Genomic DNA, 10119 nt, shown 5'->3' on the forward strand with positions numbered 1-10119 from the left:
TTGAGAGAAATTTTTTACAAAAACAAAAACAAACCGTTTTCAAATTTCATTTGGTTTTTATCATTCAAAATTGAAGAAATTCTTTCAAGTTTTTTCTACCGAAAAATATTTTGTTTTAATACAAAATCCCACAATAATGTCATCAAGACGTTTCAATCGAATTTTTCCATATTTACAACGAAAACAACAACCAATGAAAAGATCAATTGTGGAAATGTTTTCCAATGATTATTCATGGATAAAATTGTTTGTTTTTCGTATGAATTTTTCGTTATTAGATTATTGTAACCGAACAATAAAGAAAACATATGAAACATTCAAACCAACCATTTGGATTATACCAAATTCATGGTCATTTATAATATTGACAATAATAATTTTTTGGTCCAATAATAATAAAATAAATCAATTTTATGAAGAAATTTTAGGTCAAAATTTGAATATATCAATTAATCAATTTATTCTCCTGTGTATTACAGTTGAATTTATGTGTTTTTTTCATCTTAAACATACTATCAATTATTGTGATCGATTTATGGAATTTTTTGCTATTAATTTACCTATTTATGAACCTAAAATGAATGTTGAAATGAAAAAATTTCTAATTAATTTTTATTTATTTGGAAAATATATCAGTTTCAATATCATAATATTTGTTATTATATTGATTATCATTGGATTACCATATTGTTTTGGTTATTTAATTATACACTACATTGATAATCGAATCAATTTATTGGAATTTATATTCATTTCAATACATTCTATATTGTTTAGTTTTGAAATTTTATTTTTAGCTTGTTTTTTTCAAATTTCTGGTGCTCTATTTATATTTTGTATATTATTTTTTCAACAACGTATAAAACGATTATATAATATTTTATCATTATTGAAACGAAAATCTCCATCATCATCATATTTGATTACGCAATTATTTTGGAATCATTTTCATAATGAATATGTAAAATTATATGCTGAAATTAATAGATTTAATCAATCGGCAAATATTACATTACTGGCAATTGATTTTATGTCACGAACATCAATAATAGCTGCATGTATATTATGTAGACAGACACAATTTCTTAATATGATTCCTATTATTGGTTTTACTAATTTTTTTATATTTGTTAATGGATTATATTCATATATATCAATAATACCAGCTTATAATGATAAATGTTGTCGATCTATATTACAATGGTTGGCTAGATCACAATTTACAAAGCGAAAAACAAGAAATCGATCGATTAGATTTCATTATTATCAAATACGAATATGGCAAAAATCATTAAAATCCAATCTATTTATACAAATGATAATCAATAATAAAATTGGTTTTACTTGTGGACATTTTTTTCATATTAATCGATATAAATTTACTGAATTAATTTTATTGAATGTACCATTGATTTTATTGTTTTATAAACATGTTTATTATTATTAATAAATTTATTATTAATATTAATAACCCGGTACCTTTAATAGGATTTTATAAAATACATTTATTGTTATAATAATTCAATAATTTGCAACAAATTGATAAATACAATGGAGAAGAATAAAATTTCGAAATGATCTAAAAAAAACCTTGAAAATAAAGAATTTTTACTTTCATTAACCAAAGAGTGACATAAGAATTTTTGTTTGTTTTGTCAGTTTGACAAGTTCAAATTGAATTATTTTCTTTCTTTTTTTTTTTTGGTTCAAGTACAAGTCTTCATTAATCTATACATATCTATGTGAATGTCGACGATAATTAAATTTTAAAAAATCAATTTTTTTCAAATCATTATCATCATCATTTTTTTTTTTGCTAATTATTTTCTATCCATAAAATCCATCATAGATTTTAGCTATTGAAGAGGGAAGAGAAAGAAAATGAAAATGAAAATCATTAGATTTTTTTTTACATTTAATTAATTAAAAACAACATAAATTCATTAATTAAGGTTTAAAATTATGTACACATAATTCTGAAACCTTTTTTATTTCATTTGGTCTTTATCATTCAAAATTGAAGAAATTTAATTGGCATAGAAACAAGTTTGTTATGGAATAGAGCAAGTTGTAAAACATTACATTTTCTATCTATCATTTATTTTACAACAAAAACTCCATCAAAAATGGCATCAATATCAACTATAATTCAACAAAATTTAAGCCTTTCATTGTTAAAACAAAATCATAGAAAATCATTATTGGAAATTTTATCCGAAGATTTTTTATTATTGAAAATATTTGTATTTCGAATGAATTTTACATTATCTGATTATCATTGGCATCGTATAACAAAAACAACTAAAGTATTTAAGCCAGCATTTTTTTTGGCAACAATTGCATGGCTATTTATATTTTCATTAATAATGATACAAAATGATTTGTTTATCAATAAAAAAATTTTTGAACAAGCATTTAATTTTCAAAGTTCTGATTTGATATTATTTCTTGGTATATATTCGATTTTTGTTAAAGAATGTTCATGGTTACATTGTACAAAAGAAGTTTTAAATTATCAAAGTCGATACATTGATTTTTTATTATATGATCTACCTGATTACAATCGTAATTGTGACAATAAATTGAAAATATATTTGAACAATTGTAAAGCTATTGCAAATTTCATCATTACTTGGATATATTTATCCATAATTTTATTGTTGATTATAATAAGTATTCTAGTTCCTTATTGGTATTATCTGTTATATAAAGAAAATCAGATTAATTTTCTTCAATTTCTATATAATATTCCATGGGCATTTTTACTTGCAATGGAAGTGATTAACGGAATTGGTCAATTAACTATTCCAATAATTTTTTTATTAATCTGCATGATACTTTTTATCGAAAAAATCAAACGTTTATCAATAGTTTCAGCTTCATTAGTTCATCATTCATATAAATCATTATATTTTGATAGAGAAATATCATGGAATCGATTTCATAGAGAATATATTGTTCTATATTCAGTTATTGCTCGATTGAATCAATCAGCAATGTATATTTTTCTTGATCTTGAATTTATTAATAAATCAGCAGCAATGTGTGCATGTGTATTCTATAGTAGACAAGACAAAATGAATTTAAGCAATACTTTATTCATATTTATGATGATATGTTCGGTTTTATCAGCAAATCTTGTATATTATCAAATAGCAAAACTTCCCACATACAATACAAATTGTATACGTAATTTGTTACGATGGTTAGCACGTTTACAATGGTCAACAAAATTTGAATGGAAAGGAAAACGAAAAATATTCATTTATAAAATTCAACAAATTCAATGGCGTCATTCATTAAAATCAAATCTATTCATACAGACATTAACTAATAATAAATTTGGTTTTACATGTGGTCATTTATTTTTTATAACAAAATATAAATTTATTGAATTAATTTTGTTAAATATACCATTAATTTTAATGCTTTATAAACATGTTTATCGTTCAACAATTTTAATTAATTAAAGTTGCATTTATTAAAAACAGAATATAATGATAATCATTATATATATTTTTATAGTAAATAAAATCAAATATTTATTTAAAATTATAAATAAAATAGAAATTGTTACAATAATGATCAATAACAAACAAGATGAATAAAATATAATATCAAAGGATTTACAATCTGTTTGTTTAGCTACAGTGTTCAAAATGTTTCTATTCAGTTTTGGAAATTTTGGGATTTATCAATTCAAATTTTAACTTGATAATTCATGCGCATTAATTAACATACGTTGATTATCTTGTCATGTTTTATCTGTAAATAGAATATTTTTTTTGTAAAATAGTTTATTTATTGATTTTTGTAAACATTCAAATCATCATAATGATAAACATGTTTATAAAGCATTAAAATTAATGGTATATTTAAAAGAATTGATTCAATAAATTTATATTTTGTTATGAAAAATAAATGACCACATGTCAAACCAAATCTATTGTTAGTCATTGTCTGTATGAATAGATTTGATTTTAATGAATGTCGCCATTGAATTTGTTGAATTTTATAGAAGAATATTTTCCTTTTTCCTTTGCATTCGAATTTTGTTGTTGATTGTGAACGTGCCGACCATCGTAACAAATAATGTATACATTTTGCATTATATTCGGGAAGTGTTGCAATTTGATGATACATAAGATTTGCTGATAAAACATAAAATATCAGAATCAATGTAAATGACGTATTGTTTAAACCCATTTTGTCTTGTTTACTGTAGAATACACATGCAAACATGGCTGATGCTTTATTAACAATTTCAAGATCAAAAAAAATATACATTGCTGATTGATTCAATCGAGCTAGGATTGAATATAGAACAATATATTCTTTATGAAAACGAATCCATGATATTTTTCTAACAATATTTGACAATTTATGAGAATTATTAATTAATAATGCTGAAACAATTGATAAATGTTTGATTTTTTCTCGAAAAAATATTACAAATATCAGTAAAAACATTAATGGAAAAACAAATTGACTTATTATGTTGATCATTTCTATTGCAAGCGAAATTGTAAATGGAAAACTAATTATAAATTGAAAATAATCAACATGATTTCTTTTATATAGAAGATAATACCAATAAGGAAGAAGAATGAAAATAAAAACCATCAATAAAAATGTAATTAGATATAACACAGTAATGACAAATTTTAAGATAGCAATACAATTATTCAAATATATTTTCAATTTATTATCACATTTACGATTGTTATTGGATAGATCATATAATAAAAAATCAATGTAACGATTACGATAATTTAAAATTTCTTTTGTACAATGTAACCATGAATATTCTTTAAGAATAATATAGTATACACATGGATTTATAAGCAAATCAAGTCTTTGAACATTCATTATTTGTTCGGTCAATTTAATTTTAAAAAGCAAACCATTTTGTATCATTATTAATGAAAATAAAAATAGCCATGCATTTGTTGCCAAAAAAAATGATGGTTTAAATACTTTGTATGTTTTTGCTATTCGATGCCAATGATAATCGGATAATGTAAAATTCATTCGAAATACAAATATTTTCAATAGTATAATTTCTTCGGATTCATTCATTCATTCATTCATTCATTTTAATCAAGAAAAAAAAAATCCTTATACCAAAAAAATAAGGATATAATACGTTAACACTTTAAGAAAAGAAAAAAAAAACATGAAGAGAGAGAAAGAAAAAAAAATATACACAATCAAATAAAGATTTTGAAAAAAAAGAAAGAAAAAAAAAAATAAAAAAAAAAAAAAAATAATAATAATAATAATAGTAATTAAAAGAAAAAAAAAGAATAACAACTGAAAAAAAAAAACACAAAAGCAAAAAAAAATCACTTAAATAAAAATAAAAGATACAAAAAATTTATAAAAATTTCATAATTATTTTTGAAAAAGTTGCTTAAATTGAAGTTGTTGCCAAAGTTTATAAGAATTCAAAGAAATGAAAAATTCTGGCAATGGAACATAATATGAATCGAATCCTCTAAGGCACCACAATTACAGTATGGATCATTTGCACGATTAATCCGATATAGATAGCTTCGAAAATCACCATGATTAGAAATGAATTGAGTGATTACATAATCTGGGGAAAGATTGGAATTCCTCCTATGGAAAATTGTTGGAAAAAACAATCTGGTTACACGACCATTATTTGAAGATAGCCACAGACGATTCCATTTCTTCGGATAAAATTTCCAATAATGATTTATTTTCAGGATTTTGTTTCAATAATGAAAGGCTTAAATTTCGTTTGATTATATTTAATATGGATGCCATTTTTCTTTTTTGTTGAATTTTTTTGTCATGGATGTTGAAAGATTTGCTCTGTCCTTTAACGATCTTTAAAACTAATGATTGTTTTTTTTATTTGTCAAATATCAAATATGAAAAAAATATCATAACTCTTTGTTTATCTTGGTAATTTTTGTGATAGTTTTAAATTTAACTAATTCTTCTTTTGAAATAAGATGAAAATTCTGAATGATTCTTGTACAATCATCATCCATTGACAAACAACAATTTGATCAGGTTAGGTTTCCTTGGCAATTAATTAATTTCATGTCAAGAAGAAAAAAGAAATGTTAATAGTACATTTTTTTGGACAACAACGTTTTCAATTTAAACTCAAAAAGTTTTCGGTTTCCTTTTGTTTTTCTTTTCTTCAAGTTTTCAATAATTTCAACTTGTTAATTGAAGCAAATTAACCGAAACTATAATTTCAAATCTACTTTCGTTACTTGACGACTTGAGATCGATTTAATTTAACATAATTTTGTTTCATTATCAATAAAACATTTTAATCAATAAAATTTTATTTATAAAATGCCAAGAATTAAAAAAAACACATTAATTTCATAGATGGAACATTATATTCATAAAAACAATTAATTATTTTGTAAATTTTTCCAAAAGTAAAATAATTGATTATTAAAACAAATTTGTTTATAAAAAAGTAATATCCATGGTATATTTAACATTAATAATTCAAAAAATTTATATTTATTAATATAAAATAATGGATCACATGTAAAACCTAATCGATTATTAGTCATTGATTGTATAAATAAATTTGCTTTGATTGATTGTCTTATTTGTGAATATCGTTTAAATTTTGATTGCCATTGTAAATGTACTAACCATTGTAAAAGATTTTTTGTACATTGTTCATTATAGCTTGGAAGACAGGCTATTTTTGCATAAGCAAAATTCATAAATATAAATACCGATAACAATATTGATACAAATAATGTATTAATTAATGACATTTTTTGTTGTCGACTATAAAATACACAGGCAATCATAATTGATAATTTGGATAATGTTTCCAATGCGAATAGAATTATTTTTGCTGTACAATTTAAACGATAAATTTCATTATATAAAATAATATATTGATAACAGAATTGATTAAAATGAATGTTATCTAAAAAATAATTTGAATTTTGTTTGATCGACATTGAGACATTATGTAATCGTTTGATTCGTTCTTTGAAAAATATCAATGAAAAATAGGATAATTTTCCCGATGTAAATAATTGTCCAGTAATGCATAGGATTTCAGCTTCAATAATAATTGTAAATGATGTACTAGTAAGAAATTCATTCAAATTAATTTGATTTTCTAGATAAAATTTCAAACATATTAATGGAACTAAAACACTGAAACAAGCAATTAAAATAATAAGATTTAGATAAACACCAGTAACAATAAAATTTACAATTGCTTGAAATTTGATTAGAATTTGTCGCATTTTTTCATCTATTTTAGGTTCAAATTTAGGTAAATCCACAGTAAAAAATGTTAAAAATGATGAACGATATTCTAATGTTTCAACGATATAAACAGTCCAAAGTAATTCAAGTATAATGCATGTAAATAAAATCTCCATTACGATTAAATCACAACGATTTGTATTAAGCATTTTTTCATAAATTTTTAGATCAATTAGCAAAGTATTTGAAGGAAAAATTATCAATAATAATGTATAAATAATGGTCGACCATGAAATTAATGTTAACCATATGGCTGGTTTAAATGTTTGAATATTTTTCGATATACAATGATGTTTATAATCCATTAATGTAAAATTCATACGTAAATTAAAAAATGCAAACATTTTAAAATCTTCATATAACGATTCAATAATTTTAACATCATTTTTATATTGTAATAATTCGAGACTAAGATTTTTTCTTATCAATTTCAATAAAGATGATGACATTTTTCTTCTTCTTCTTTTTTTTCTATTTTGTTTGTTTGATTCAGAATGAATGAATGGAATGGAATAGAATGTATATAAAAATTTAAAATAATTTTTTTTCATCGTTGAACGTCAGTTGATAATAAAATCAATAAAAAGTCATCGTTTGTCAAGAAATTTTTTTAAAAAGTTTAAACTAAAATTATTATTCAAACGTGAAAGTGAAAAAAAAATTCTAGTGCACAGCCAAAAAAATCATTCGTATCCAGGTTTAGATAATGTGGAAAAAGTAACAAAAGTACATAATAAATTATTTTATATTTTTTAGAAGAGTTTTTTATTGTAATTCTTAGAATAAATTTGCCAACATTAGCAACATTTTCTTATAGAATAATAAAATTATGGTTTAAAAACTGTGACGGTTCATATTTTGTTATTATAATAAAAAACTATTACATAACCAATTTCATCATAAAATAAATGATATTTATTAATATTAAAATTTATCGTTTTTTTTCTGTCCCTTTTTTACGAATTATTTTTACAAAAAATTGTCAAAAATGTTTTTCTGTTATCTTAAAAATTATTGTCATACACATTAAGTTTTTGTTTTAAAGAAAGTATTTAAAAAAAAATTACAATTTTCCATTAATAAGATAACGTAATGTCCATGTAACAATAAGAAATCCATATGATGATATAATTCCCAATAAATAATCGACCAATGTTCCTGGACCAAAATATTTTCGATGACTTTCATGATCGCCTGTTCGTTCAATACGTTTTTGTATAATTTTTTTATCAGCTTTTTTACGATCATAAGCTAATCCTAACCAAACACATAGATCAATAAATGCAGTGGTTATATTAAAACATTCTAACCATCCATGTTCACTTGCAGAATAATCCCATGGAAATGCATGATGATAATTATGATAACCTTCACCCATACTAGCATAAACAACCATACGATTTTCTCTTGGTTCCATTGATTGATCATACATACGATAACCATATAAATGTGCAGCCGAATTTACAAGCCATGCATAATGTAATGATAAAACATAACGTACAATAACTGCACCAAAAAAACAATCAACCATTGTATATCCAGTTACATAATGACAAAAATAAGTTGGTAATATACCCCATAATAATAATACTAATGGTATATAAAAACGTCTTTGAAAACGAACAACCGGATCAGACCAAACATCAGATAAATCGATTGTTTTTCCTTTACTAATAACATCTGGATGTTTTCTTACCATAAGCCAACCCATATGTGAAAAAAAGAAACCACGACGTGCATTATATGGATCAGAATTTGTATCACTATGTTTATGATGTAAACGATGATCACGACACCAATCATAAATATCATTCTGTAATGCCATTGTTTGTAAAATCATTAAAAATATTCGTAATGGTAAACGTGCACGATATGATCGATGTGACCATAATCGATGACTACCAGCTAATACACCTAATGCAGATATACGTGCAAGAATATCTGGCCAGAATAAAACATACCATGTTATACGATTGTCTAAACCAAAATAAATATATGCATAAACAGCTAATAAATGCAATAATATCATTGCAAAAACATTTCGCCAAACAATTTGTCGTCGATATACATAGCCATTACAATCATTTGCTGATTCATATTGTTGATTATCATTATCATTATTATTATCTTCAATAGAATTCATTTTTTCATTAATAAATTCTTTTTGATCATCAGAATCACAGAATAATTGTTCACAATGAATATTTGATGTACTGTTGACCATTTTTTCTTGTTTTTCTTACGAATTTGATCAGCAAAACAATTTTTTTATTTTTGTTGACAATTTTCACATCACAATGTTTATTGTATAATCGAATTTGTTTCGGATGTTTAAAGTCTGATGATGATGATGATAATGTGAACGATGAAAATTCAATTTGTCTCACCAAAACGATATTATAACACACCTTTTATGTTGTTTCTATTATTATCACACACACATCACATCAAATAACAATCATCATCATTTGTTCAGTTTGAAAAAAATGCCAAGTGTTGTTTGACCATTTCTATTTTATTTATTGTGTTTCATTTAGTATGGAACAGAGAACATTATTTTCTTCAAAACCAAAACAAAACGAAAGAGATTGTTTTTGAAAATGATGAGAAAGGTTCATCAAAGAGATGTCTATGTTCAGCTTTGACAGAACTTTAGTATTGTTTTATCAGTTTTTTGCTTTGTTTTCTGGTTGAAAAAATAAATATTTACATATTTGATTATCAAAAACCCATTTTAAAGAAAAATTAAATGTCAAAAAATGAAACATGAACAAATCTAAACCTGATGCTGTTTGTTTATCATTTAGGAACTTAGATTTCATCACCTAC

The 10119-nt window shown here is 23.4% G+C and overlaps 1 pseudogene; it reads right to left on the reverse strand.

Moving 5' to 3' along the window:
- Positions 1-8182: 8182 nt before the first annotated feature.
- On the reverse strand, positions 8183-9844 carry LOC113788508 (stearoyl-CoA desaturase 5 pseudogene; annotated as a pseudogene).
- Positions 9845-10119: the final 275 nt, after the last annotated feature.

Source organism: Dermatophagoides pteronyssinus, unplaced genomic scaffold (assembly GCF_027571235.1).
Source record: "Dermatophagoides pteronyssinus isolate colony J.1.1.1.1 unplaced genomic scaffold, Derpt_VIB-CSIC_2022.12 sq0010, whole genome shotgun sequence".
NCBI classification, from domain to species: Eukaryota; Metazoa; Arthropoda; class Arachnida; order Sarcoptiformes; family Pyroglyphidae; genus Dermatophagoides; species Dermatophagoides pteronyssinus.